This window comes from Accipiter gentilis, chromosome 7 (assembly GCF_929443795.1).
Source record: "Accipiter gentilis chromosome 7, bAccGen1.1, whole genome shotgun sequence".
Classification (NCBI taxonomy): domain Eukaryota; kingdom Metazoa; phylum Chordata; class Aves; order Accipitriformes; family Accipitridae; genus Astur; species Astur gentilis.
In genome coordinates, this window is record NC_064886.1 from 13817437 (window position 1) to 13830886 (window position 13450).

The 13450-nt window shown below is 50.6% G+C and overlaps 1 long non-coding RNA gene across 2 annotated transcripts; it reads left to right on the forward strand.

The window, feature by feature from the left end:
* The first annotated feature begins 2560 nt into the window (after positions 1-2560).
* LOC126040686 (uncharacterized) lies at positions 2561-10818 on the forward strand. Of its 2 annotated transcripts, none has more exons than XR_007506690.1 (2): positions 2561-2606; positions 3107-10818. It is a non-coding gene; the product is annotated as an uncharacterized LOC126040686 (long non-coding RNA). The 2 variants fall into 2 exon arrangements; XR_007506689.1 differs by having other exon boundaries at positions 2572-2645.
* The last annotated feature ends 2632 nt before the right edge of the window (positions 10819-13450 follow it).

Consider the following 13450-nt stretch of genomic DNA (forward strand, 5'->3'; position numbering starts at 1 on the left):
GCTAGTCCCCGAGCTGCGATTCCCCTCGCCCCCCCCCCCCCCCCAGTTCCTATACTAGATGTGATGTCACGTGGTATGGAATACCTCGTTGGCCACTTTGGGTCAGCTGCCCTGGCTATGTCCCATCCCAACTTCTTGTGCCCCTCCAGCTTTCTCACTGGCTGGGCTTAAGAAGCTGAAAAATCTTTGACTTTAGACTAAACACTACTGAACAGCAACCAAAACCATCAGTGTTATCAACGTTCTTCTTCGCATACTGAACTCAAAACATAGCACTGTACCAGCTACTAGGAAGACAATTAACGTTATCCCAGCTGAAACCAGGACAGCCATCCTTGTTCTTCATTGCTGCTTTATAGTGCCCTTTGCTCCGTAAGCAGCAGTACTCGGGCTGTGCAAGCATACCTGTCTCCCAACTGCTGGGAAGTAACTCTGTCAAAGACAAAGAGCAAAACAGCCACGGCACAATCTACAGCAATTCTGCCTCTCAAAGGACCCAGCAGGCGCCTTTCTCTCGCCTTTTACTCTGTCCAGCTAGGCTGGAAAGAACAGTTGTCGCAGGAACTGCTACACCCTCTGACTCCTTCTCAGGTTGTCACTTTGGCCCTGCGTACAGGCTGCCGACGTCATCGACTCTGCATGGGACACAGGCACCCTGGAGAGCTTTACACCAACTCCTTTGGGCAGGAGCAGTTCTGCCGCTGCTACAGACAGCCGCTTTCTCAAGGGCAAGGGGCTGGGATGACAACAGGCAGCTGCATGCTCCAAAGATGCTGTTTTCTGGGGACCCGGTGCAGTGAAAGCTGAGGCACATTCCACGCTGCCAGTGGCTTTTCACAATGGGAACTGTGCTCTGGTTTTAGCAGAAAAGGGTGTCAGTCACAGGCAGCCACATATCGCTGTGCATGGCTATTTGGCAGGTGTCTTGCATGTTCAAGTAGAGATGCATTTCTTGCCTTGCAGTCTTGATGACAAAACAATCGGGGTTCAAGCTACAAAAGCCTTTTGATGTCAAAGCAAGATGACAACTAGATTTCTACCAGTGCTGTGTTATTAGCTGAAAATGGCTTGCAGGCCAAGAGATATTTAGAGGGGTCTGAATTAAAGAAACTGAGTGTTGAAGTGTTTGTTTTAAGGAGGCGAATTAGGCAGCCAAAGGAACTGAGCTGCTCACCTGACACATTGGCAGAACAGCCTATCCAGCCTACTAAGTATTGTGTGTTGCAGGCAGCAAAGTGCAACTGCAACGCTTGCTGGCAGGAGTCACAAGGGGTGCAGAGCTACGCTCCCGTACAGAGCAAAGATGGAACCTCCAGGGCTCTGCGGTCATCTGCTGAGGACATCTAATATCCCAACATGCCTCTTTGCTTTCTTTGCTTCATGTCTAATTACTTTGCATGCTGGAGGGCAGGGTGGTAAGTAACATTGCGCAGCGTCTCTTAAGTGTCAAGCCCTGCACAGGAAGCCTCCTGTGTATGATGGGTAAGGAGAGCAGATTACTGGTAGCACAGAGGTGAGGGAAGGTGCAAACAACACAACAAAGCCCAAGGATCACCAGCGTATCACTTGTTTGCGGATCAGCCTCCTGCACCTGGTCTGCTTGGACGCTCTGTTTCCTGCTGAACATAGCTGCCCCATCACACAAAGTACCTTTTGGATTCTTCTCTCTTCCCTTCAGGATGTTTGCGTTGCCTTATTTTAAAAAAAATCTCTCTACAGCATCTGTCGAGTCGCTGCTGTCGCTCCCACAACTCTGATGTCACATGCAGACCGATACACCGATCCCTGGGGCTTGCTCCGGGCGAAAAAACCCTCCTGTTCCACATGTTCCCTGTGCTGCTTCTCCCCCCCCGGGTAACGGGGGGCAGGGACGGAAGGAACCCCCGGGCCTTTAAAGCAGACGAATGCAAAGGGCAGAAACGCCGCAGCCGCTCGGGGGCTTTTTGGTATGGAGGCAATGAAGATTAGTGCCCGGGCTGCGAGTGGGGAAGGGGCAGGGAAACGCAAGCCCCGTGCCCCCAGTACGTCGTTCCCGTCTTTGGCTGGTCTAAACTGGGCTGAGCTGTCAGTCATTTCTCATCCAGCTAATGCCCGGAACAGCATCGTCCAGCTCACCGCTGCCGCCCGGCGACGAAAAGGCGGTACTGCAGCTCGGGCGCCGCTCATGCGCTCTACGCTGCCGTCCGCCGGTAACGGCGACGCGATGCCGCGGTGCCTGCGGGCCGCTGCCGCCGCGCTCGCTGCCTCCTCCCGGTGAGGAAATGGCGCCGCCGCCCCGCGCGCGCGGTGTCAGCGGCCGCTCGGCGCGCCAAGCGCGGAACTGCAGCCCCGGTGCCGCCTCTGGGCCCGCGGCCCCCGCCGTCCGCTCGCTGCTGCTGCTGCTGCTGCTGCTGCCGCCGCTGCCGCCTTGTGGCCGAAGCGCGGAACTGCAGCGCCGGCACCGGATTGGTGCGCGGCAGTGCCGCCGCCGCCCTCGCTGCTGCTACCTGGCGGCCGAAGCGCGGCGCTGCAGCCCAGGGTTCGCGCGCCGGCTCTGGCCCCTCCTGCGCGACCTCGGCGGCCGGCGCATGCGCGGTCCACGGGAGCCGCACGGCGGCGCCGAGGGGGTGAGTGTTGGCGTCAGCGGGTGAGCGCCGGGACCACCGGTGAGGAGAGCGATCCCCTTCGGCGGGGCTGGGGGGTGTCTCCTGCTCTCTGGCCGCCCGGGGGTGGCGGGACGGGAAGCTTCAAAGCTGCCGCTGCGGCAGGCTCCCAGTCTGCTGGAGGCGAGCCGGGCTGGGGCGGCCCCAGGGAGTTAGTTCCCCGAGAGCTGACAGAAGGCAAGAGCGGACGGAGGCGGGCGCCTCCCGGGCGCAGCCACCGGGCACCTCCCCAGCTCGCCAGAGCTCCCCCGGAGCCTCCCTCGGCCCCGCTCGCCCCGTGCGGCCGCCCCCGGCTCCAGCCCCTGCCCTGAAGCCTGTCCTGTAGCCCCAGGCAGTCCCCAAGCCCTGTCGTGGAGGGCAGCAAGCTGGCCCTCAGTGCACCTCCAGGAGTCCCTGCAGAAGGAGCAGCTCTGGCGAGTGGCAAACCGTGGCAATAATGGTCGCTGCTTCTTTCCCTCTCCCAGAGGCTGCGCTGAGGATGCGTTTGTCCGTTCCTCCCCTGGGGATGATGTTGACTGCACCCGCCTCAGGCTTGCGTGGGCTGACTCTGCCTGGTCTTGCTCTCCTCGCAGCATGGGAGCAAAAAAGGGACAGGCGGAGCGCTTACTGGCTGTGGGCAGGAGCTGCTGCAGCTGTAGCTGGAGAGGCCAGAGAAAGGTGAGGATGAAGAAATTGAAGGCCATCTGGCCGGCAGCTGCCTCCCGCTGCAGGCAAGAGAGAGCCTGCTTCTCCAGGTGAGGAAGGATCCCTCTTTGTAGTCCGCAGCAGGCCAGGCTGCCAACATGCACTGCAGGGTCTGTATGTGTCACCAACAGTGCCGGATGGCCACATAGTGCACAAGCAAGCGAGGCTACGTGCTCCCTCTCCCTCTCTCCCTCTCCCTCTCTCGTTCTACTGCTCCCTTTTCTTTTTCTATCTGCACTTTTGTCTTGCTCCCGCTCCCTCTTTTTTTTTCATCCTCTGTCTCCGTCCTGCATCCCATTGCTGTTTTTTTCTTTTTCCATCTCTTTGCCCTGATCTGCATCCATCTCTTTTTTTCCACAATTTCTCTGGCTTGTTCCCTGGCATTCTTTTCCTCTCTGTGCCTGTATGTGCTGCTCCGTGTCCCTGACTTCCTATCTTCCTCCCTCCTTCCTTTGCTTTCTCTCTGTATCCCTTTGTCTTGCTCACTGTCACTGTTTTTTTTCATTCTGTATCTCACTGCCCCTCTTCTCCTTCCTCTTCATCTCTTACTCTCTCTGACCCTTTGTGCTGCTCCCTTGCATCCTACTCCCTCCCTCCCTCTCTCTCTATCACACTGTCTTGCTCCTGATCCCGCTTCTTCTTTCTACCGTTCTGATGTGTGTGTCCCCCAACCCCTCCTTTTACATGTCCTGGTCTTTCTACATCCTTCTGTCATTCTCCTTCTCTTCCTCTATCCTGCTGCCCATCACTATTTTTTTTCTCTTCCATCCCTTTGTCATGCTCCCTGTCCTTGTCAATCTTTCCCTTTGTTCTGCTTTCAGTCTTTGTTTTCTCCATCTGACTGTCCTTTTCCCTGTACCTTCTCTCTGCTCCTTAGCCCTGCTCCCTCATCTTACTCTTCTTTCTGCCATGCCCCTCTTTTTCTCTGGACCCTCTGTGCTGTTCTCTTTCTTTTTTTTCTCCAATTGTCTGTTGTCTTACCTGTCCCTCCCTGTCTCTCTTCTTCTGTCCTGCACTCTGTCCCTATTATTTCTTGCTTCAGCTCTCTGTCCATGTTTTTTCTGTCTTGCTCCATCTCCCTGTCATTTTCTTTGCTGCTCTCGTTGGCTTTCTACCCCAGTGTCCTGCTCACTGTCCCTCTCTCTTTTGCAGTATCCCACTTTCTGGCTCCCTGCCCCTCACCTGTTTTCTATATGCCTCTGTCCTTCATACTGTCTTTCCTTGTCCCTCTGTTCTGCTACCCATCACTGTCTTCTTTTTTCTTCCATCGTTCTGCCTTGGCCCTGTCACTCTCCTCCTCTCTCTCTCTCTCTCTCATGTTTCTTTCTCCATCCCTGCCCCACTCCCTGTCCTTTTTCTCCTATGCTCTGTCCTCCATCCTCCTCCTAACTTTTTATCTGTGTATGTCCATACCGCTGCCTGTCCCATCATTTGTTGCTATATCCCCCTGCCCAGCTCACTGTCCCATTATTCCCCTCTGTCCTGCTCCCTGGCCTTTTTTCTCATCCTGCAGCCCAGCACTGGTTTTCCTTTCTCCATCTGTTTGTCCTGATCTTTCTCTCTTTCCCTCTCAATCCCTCTGGCTTGTTACCTGTCTTTTTCTCTCCTTGCTGCCTTCTTTATTCCTCTCATTCAATTTCTTTCTCAATCAATCTGTTCTGCTCCCTGCTCATCATTTTCTCTCTTTCCCTCTGTCCTGCTCCTGTTTTTCTTCTGCCATGTCCTTGCAGGGCTCCTCATCCCTTTTTAACTGATTTCTCCACCTCACTGTCTTTTTCCCTGTACCTTTCTTTCTCTGCTCCTCAGTCCTTCTCCCTCATCATATTTTTCTCTTTCTGTTCCTCTGTCCTGCTCCCCATCGCTGTATTTTTATTCTCTGTATCTGCTGCTCCAGTAATGACTGCTGAGTTGTCCCAGGGTAAGGGTGAGTGTACAGGCACTGAGCCCCAGAGCAGACTCACTCCTGGGGTTTACATGCGTTAATGAATAAACACTTGCTGTCTCCTTGCCACTCATGGCTCTGTTTGTAGCCCTTTGTACTTGGTGAGTGGCTGTCATAATGTCCAGGGTAGCAGGTTACATAGTGGGTGTAAGGGGCCACGGCTGGGGCTGTGGAGGAGCCCCAGGGGGGGCCAGCGAGGCTGATGGCAGTGGCCCCTCTGTGTAAAAGGGCTGCAGCCCCAGGGTGTAGTGCTGCTGGGGCATGCCTGCCTGAGAGTGCTGGCAAGCTGAGAGGATGTTTCCAACAGACAGGTTGACAGTCACTTGGAGTCAGGCCCCATCGGGGCAGCTTCCAGGGATTTTCTGAGAGCTGGTGGAGAGGAAGCAGGAAGAGGGGCAGGAGATGGCTGCCCCCACCCCTCCAGGTACCTGGAGGCCTTCCCACCCCCTGGAAAAGGCCCTGAGTGCCTCACCAACTCAGCAAAACTCTTCCAGCCCTGCTCACCCCATGCAGCTGCCCCCAGCTCCAGCACCTCCCCTGAAGCCTGTGCCATAGCCACAGACTGGCCCCAAACCCTGTTGTCATGGCAGCAAGGTGGCTGGCCCTTGAATATGCTTTATTGCACTGTAAGTGCAGGTACCTGTCCTGGTTTCAGCTGGGGTAGAGTTAACTGTCTTCCTAGTAGCTGGTACAGTGCTATGTTTTGAGTTCAGTATGTGAAGAATGTTGGTAACACTGGATGTTTTCAGTTGTTGCTAAGTAGTGTTTAGACTAAAGTCAAGGATTTTTCAGCTTCTCAAGCCCAGCCAGCGAGAAAGCTGGAGGGGCACAAGAAGTTGGCACAGGACACAGCCAGGGCAGCTGACCCAAACTGGCCAACGGTGTATTCCATACCATGGGACGTCCTATCTAGTATAGGAACGGGGAAGTGTGGGCAGGGAATCGCCGCTCGGGGACTGGCTGGGTGTTGATTGACAGGGTGGTGAGCAATTGCACTGCACATCATTGGTACATTCCAATCCTTTTATTACTACTGTTGTCATTTTATTAGTATTATCATTATTAGTTTCTTCTTTTCTGTTCTATTAAAACATTCTTATCTCAACCCATGAGTTTTACTTCTTTTTCCTGATTTTCTCCCCCATCCCACTGGATGGGAGGGGAGTGAGTGAGCAGCTGCGTGGTGCTTAGTTGCTGGCTGGGGTTAAACCACAACAGTACCATTAGCATCAGTTTGGGGAAAGAGCGGCGTCTCCAGAAGCTCCTGCAGAAGGAGGGGTTTCTGCCTGAGGAGAACTACAGTCATCACTGTGGGTAACAGTTGCTTGTTCTTTCCCTTTCCCAGAGGCAGCACTAAGGACTCAGTTGTTGATTCCTCTCTGCGGATGTTGTTGACTGTGTCTGGCTCAGGTTTGTGTGGGTTGCCTTTGGCCTCATTCTCCTAGTGGCAGGGGTGAAAAGGGACAGCTGGAGACTTACTGGCTGTGGACAGGAGCTGCAGTGGCTGAAGCTGGAGAGGCCAGAAGAAGGTAAAGCAGCTGAAGAATAAACTAAAGGGCAGACAGGAGACAGCCTGCCTCTCCAGGTGAGGAAGGATCCCTCTTAGTGCAGTTCTCGGCAGATCTGATCACTAATGTGCACAGCAGGGTCTGTATGCATAACCAAAAGCACACTACAGCCATGTAGCGTGTGCATGTGGGAGGCTACGTATCTGGGAAGCCTCATGTTTTAAGAGCTGTAAGACACCAATCTATGCTTTTAGGTGGATGACAGTCAAGTGACCAGAGCTACAGAGGACGAGTGGGGGGAGAGAGAGAGACAAAGACATGTCCAAACTGTCAAATTCTCCCAACACCTCCAAGAGCGGGAGCTGCAGTGAGTCCTGGACCCTTGGGGTCATGTTGCCTCCCTACTGCATCCTGGTCCCTCCCTGCCCCCCCCTTCTCTCACTGCTGTAATATTTTTCTGTTCCCCTGCACCTCTCCCTCTCTCTTTCTCCAAGTCCCCCTCTTTCTTTGTCGTTCTACCCCTCTGTTTTCTTTTTCAGTCTGTGCTTCTGTCCTGTTCCTTGTCCCTCTTTTTTTCACTCTCTGCCCTGCAGCCTGTCACTATTTTTGTCTTTCTCTATTTATCTGTCTTCCTATCCCAAATTTTAATTCCTCCCTGTCTGCCCTTAGCTCTTCACTGCCTCCCCACCCCCCAACCCCCCGCTTTTCTCTGTCTGGTGCTGTGCCTCTATTTTAAAATACCTCTTTCTCTGCCCTGTATCCTAGGTATACTTTTTCTTTCTTAGATTTTCTCATTCCAGGTCCCTCTCCCTATGTTTTCATTTCTTCCCTCTCCCGTAGCCCATTTTCCTCTTTACTGCTCACTCTCCATCTGGCTCACTGTCCCTATTCTTTAATTCCTCTCCCTCTCCCCTTTAGCTCATCGAGCTTTTGGGGGTATTTCTGTCTCTCTCTGTCTACCCCACTGTCACCTTTTTTAATTCCTCCCTCTCTACCCTGTGGCCCATCACTAATCTTTGGTTTTTTCCATCTCTCAGTCTGGTTCCCTCTCCCTTCCTCCTCTCTGGTCTGTAACCCATTGCTATCCCCCTCCCCCCCCCCCCCCCCCCCGCCTCTCTCTCTGTGGCTCCCTTTGCATATTTTTCAATCCCCCCACCTCTGCCCTGCAGCCCATCACTGTTGTATTGGGTTTACGTGGCAAGGTTTTGCTAGCAGGGGCTGGCAGGGGCTACAGGGATGGGTTCTCCGAGAGGGCACTTGGCGTTGCCCCCATGTTGGGCACAGCCAGTTACAGCTCCAAGATGGATCTGCTGCTGGTCAAAGCTGAGCCTATTGGCAATGCTGGTAGTGCCTCTGTGATGACATATTTAAGGGTGGCTAAAAAATGCCGCACAGAAGCTGTGATAGAGAAAATGTGAGTGTGAAACAGCCCTGCAGACACCAAGGTCGGTGAAGAAGGAGGAGGAGGAGGTGCTCCAGGCACGGGAGCAGAGATTCCCCTGCAGCCCGTGGTGAAGACCATGGTGAGGCAGGCTGTCCCCCTGCAGCCCAGGGATGTTCACAGTGGAGCAGATCTCCACCTGCAGCCTGTGTAGGACCCCATGCCGGAGCAGGTGGATATGCCTGAAGGAAGCTATGACCCTGTGGAGCCCGTGCTGGAGCAGGTTCCTGGCAGGACCTGTGGAGAGGAGCCCACGCTGGAGCAGGTTTTCTGGCAGGACCCATGGGAGGCACCCCACAGTGGAACAGAAGAAGAAGGAGGAAGGAACTGCAGAGACAACTCGGGGGGAGGAAGTAGAGAAGTCAGGAGTGAAGATGAGCCCAGGAAAAAAGAGAAGGGTGGAGGCAAGGTGGTTTTTAGATTTGTTCTTATTTCTCATTATCCTACTCTGATTTTGATTGACAATACATTAAATTAATTTACCCAAATGGAGTCTGTTTTGCTTGTGACAGTAATTGGTGAGTGATCTCTGTCCTTATCTCAACCCGCAAGGTTTTTTTGTTGTATTTTCTCCCCCTGTCTTGTTGAGGAGGGGGAGTGATAGAGCTTGGTGGGCACCCATCGCCCAGTCAAGGTCAATCCACCAGAGTTTCCTTCTATCAGGCTCCCTGTTCCTATATTTTAATTCTTGCCTATGTTTCTTGTACCTCATCGATTTTGAAACTTACTTTCTATTTCTCCATCCCTACTTCTTTAATTCTTGCATATGTTTCTTGAACCAGTCACTTTTTAAATTTTCTTGCTACCTTTCCATCTTTCTGCCTCCCTGGCTTAATTTTAATTTCCTGCACACTTTCGCTTTTCAGATTTCCTTCCTGTGTCTCCCTCTATGCAGCTCTGTGTTCCTGTTTTTTTTTAATTCTTGTCTATGATTCATGTATCCTGGTGCTTTCAAAATTTTATTTCTATGTCTCCCTCTGCCCATCTCCTTCCCTGTCTCTAGTTCATAATTCTTCCCTCTCTGTCCTGTACCCTGTCGCTTTTTGTATTTTTTTCCTACATCTCCCTCTTTCTATCTCCTTGTCCCCATTTGTTAGTTCTTGTGTATGTTTCTTGTACCCTGTCACTTTAAAAAATTTTACTTCTGTGTCTACCTCTATCCGGCTCCCTGAGTCTGTATTTTATTTCTTGCCTATGTTTCTTTTCCCCTATCATGTTAGAATTTTTACCTATCCCTTGTCTTACCTCTGTCTTGTCCTTCTGGTCCCTTCTGCCTCTTTCCCCTCCTCCCTGTCTCTATTATTTGTTACTCCGTCTCTCTGTCCCTGTTTTGTTCCTCAGTCTCTCTGCTCTCCTCCCTTGTCCTGCTCCCTGTCCCTCTCTTCTTCACAGCATCCTGTTTTCTGTCCCACACCTCTTCTCTATGTCCCTCTGTCCTCCTGCCTTTGGGCGCTGAGCCTTGTAGCCTACTCACTGCCAGGATCTCTCATGTGCATTAATGAGTAAATTTTCCCTGCCTCCTCTGTGTCCCTGGATGTGGGGAGGTGCAGGGGAGGGGGTGGTGTGCTGTGGGGCTTTGGCAATGGCCCCTGTTTCTGATGGGCTCCAGCTGGGGCTGGGGCAGCCCCAGGTGTGGCCAGCGATGCTGAGGATGGGGCTGGCCCTGGTGTGTGAAGGGGCTCCAGCTGTAAAGGGCAAGCCTGCCTGAGGGAGCTGATGGAGGGGAACTGGCTGAGGAGGGAGTCCTAGGGGCTCCTGCTGGCAGGTGCCTCCAGCACCTGGAATGACCGGTTCCTGCGATGAGGAAGGATCCCTCTGAGCCATCCCCGACAGAGCAGACCACACCACCAGCATGCGGTGCTGGGAGCTCGGCACCTCTGTCGGCTACGTGCGTGAGGTGCCGTGCACTGAGGAAGCCTTGTGGATGAGGAGCATTGAGGTGTCCGCTGTGTGCTGCAGAGCGGGTGAGGGTTGGGCGGGTGGCACTATGGAAGAGGAAGGGGCAGAGGCAGAGAAAGAAGCGTCGTGGCGGTGAAGGTCTCCTGCTGGCACCAGGAGCTGTGGCGAGTCGCGCGTTCTCTCCTGTGCGTCTCGGTCTATCTTTGCTGCCCTGCCTGTCCCTGCTCCTGTCTCCCTCTCTGCCAGCCCACCTACCTGTCTGGCTCCCTGAAAGTTGTTACTCTTCTGCCAACTTTGCCCTGTACCGCTTCACCTATTATTTTTTTTCCTATGTTTCCCTCTCTGTGGCTCCCTCTCCCTACTTTTTAATTCCTCCCTCTGTCCTGTACTCCGTTGCTTTTAAGATTTTCTTTCTATGTTTCCTTCCATCCATCTCTATTTTTTAATTATTTCCCGTCATTTTTTTGTACCCTGTCACTTTAAAAATTTTCTTATTGTGGTTCCTTCTATCCATCTCCCTGTCCCTGTTTTTTTAATATGCCTGTGTTTCTTGTACCCGATCACTTTTTACATTTTCTTTCTACATTGTCCTGTATCCATCTCCTGTCCCTGTGTTTTAATTTTTGTCTATGTTTCTTGTACTTGGTTGCTTTTTAAAATTCCTTCTATGTCTTCCTCTATCTGGCTCCCTTTCTTGTTTTTTTTTTTTTGTTTTTTTTTTTTTAAATTCTTCCCTATATTTCTTGTACTCCATTGTTATCTAATTTCTCTTTCAACAACTCTCTTTATCTGGCTCCTTTTCCCTAATTTTTAATTTCTTCCTTTTTTCTGCATACCCTGTCACTTTGTAAATTTTCTTTCAATGTGTCCTTCTTTTCCCATCCCTGTTGCTATTTTTTATTTTTTTCCTGTGTTTTTGTAGCCCGTTACTCTGTAAAATTTCTTTCTATGCCTGCCTCTATCCAACTCCCTGTCCCTATTTTTTTAATTCCTCCTTTTCTGTCCTGTACTCCATCAATTTTAAATTTTGTTTCTATGGCTACTTGTATCCAATTCATTGTCTTTATTTTCTAATTCTCTCCTGTCTGTCCCATATCCTGTTGGTGCTTCAATTTTCTTTCTATGTCTACTTTTATCAAGCTCCCTATCGGTATTTTTTAATTCTTTCCTGTGCCATGTACCCCTGTTCTTATTGTTTAATTTATTATTGTCTTCCCTTAAAGCTGTCGCATTTTAAATTTTCTGTCAACATTTATCCACTTTGCTGTCCCTATTTTTTGTTTTCCTGTCTATCTTGTACCTTGTAGCTTTTAAAATTTTCTTTCTGTATCTACTTTAACCAATTCATTGTCTGTCCTGTACCCCATTGCTTTTGAAATTTTCTTCCTATGTCTCCCTGTATTTTTTCTGCCTGTTCTTATTTTGTAACTTTTTCTTTTTCCTTTAATGCCTCCCTTTTGAAATTTTCTTCCTATGTCTTTATCACCCTACCCTTATTTTGAAAATTTTCTTGTCTTTCCTTAATGCCTTTGGTTTTTACATTTTCTTTGTATGTCAACTTTTATCCAGTTTTCTGTTCCATTTTTAATTTTTTTCCTGCTTGTCCTTTACCAAGTTGCTTTTTAAATTCTTCTTTCTATTATGTCTACTTTAACCAATTCACTGTCTTTATTTTTTAAATTTTTTTCTTGTCTGTCCTGAACCTTGTTGCTTTTTCAGTTGTTATTCTAAGTCTACTTTTATCAGGCTCCCTATCCATATTTTTCATTTATTCCTGTCTGTCCTGTACCCTGTCACTTTTAAAATTATATTTGCATGTGTATGTCCCTTTTTTTACCCTATCCTTATTTTTTATCTTTTTCCCCATCTGTCTTAATGCCATTCTGTATTGCCTTTTCTTTCTATGTCAACACTTGTTATGTTTGCTGTCCCTATTTTTTATTGTTTTCCTGTCTTTCCTGTACCCTGCCCCCTTTTAAATTTTCTTTCTATGTCTCTGTTTATCTATTTTTCTGTCTCCATTTTTAATTTTTTTCCTGTGTATCCTGTACCACTTAACTTTTAAAATTTTATTTCTGCGTGTGCTGCTTTTGGCTGGGATAGAGTTAATTTTCTTCACAGTAGCTGGTATGGGGCTACATTTTAGATTTGTACTGAAAACAGTGTTGATAACACAGGGATGTTTTCGTTATCGCGGAGCAGTGCTTACACAGAATCAAGGTCTTTTCTGCTTCTCATCTCACCCCACCAGCGAGGAGGCTGGGGCGGCACAAGAAGTTTGGAGGGAACACAGCTGGGACAGCTGATGCCAACTGACCCAAGGGATATTCCAGAGCATACGACATCATGCTCAGCATATAAAGCTGGGGGAAGGAGAAGGATGGGGAGGGGGGACGGGACACGACACATTCAAAGTGATGGCATTTGTCTTCCCAAGTAACTGTTACACATGATGGAGCCCTGCTTTGCTGGAGATGGCTGAACACCTGCCTGCCGATGCGAAGTAGTGAATTAATTCCTTGGTTTGCTTTGCTTGCATGCGTGGCTTTTGCTTTACCTATTAAACTGCCTTTATCTCGAGCCATGAAGTTTACCTTTTTTTCCCTGATTCTCTCCCCCATCCTGGTGGGGAGTGGGAAAGCAGCCGTGTGGTGCTTAGTTGCTGGCTGGGGTTAAACCATGATGGTCCTTTTTGGCACCCAATGTAGGGCTTGAAAGGTTCAAGATAACGACAGATTTGATTTGAATGCACTTGATCAAATTTATAGCTGTTATTGCTGTTTATCTATTAATCAACAGGCTTCTGTGCTTGGCATGGCACTTGCTTGCCTTACTGTATATTAGAGTCTTAGGGCTCTAAAAGCGGCTGCTTTTTGCTTTCGCTGCTTGCTGTACTGCCGTGCCGCTGATCATCTCACTCTGCTGTGCCTGGGAACATTTTGATAACAGCAATGACGATGCACCGGGGCTGGCAGATGGCCAGGGCATCGCTGCTGTTTCTGTGGTGCTGTACTGGGCAGGCTGGAACTCCAGTGTGAACTCGAGCTGAAGGGACTGTGACCTGCGGAGGAGTTCACGTGGGAGCAGGACACCCTGAAGTGTCTGTGGCCGTGGATAAGCCCATGCCGGAGCAGGTACATCTCGAAGTGTCTGTGGCCGCAGCTGTGTCTGTGCCGCAGCAGGTGTACCTCTGAAGGGATTATGGCCCGAGGATAAGTCCACACTGCAGCGGGTATTCCTTGAAGCATCAGTGGCTGTGCTGGTCATGCTGGAGCACCTCAAAGCCTGTGGCCATGGATAAGCCCACAACAGAGCAGGTACGCCCCTGGAGGAC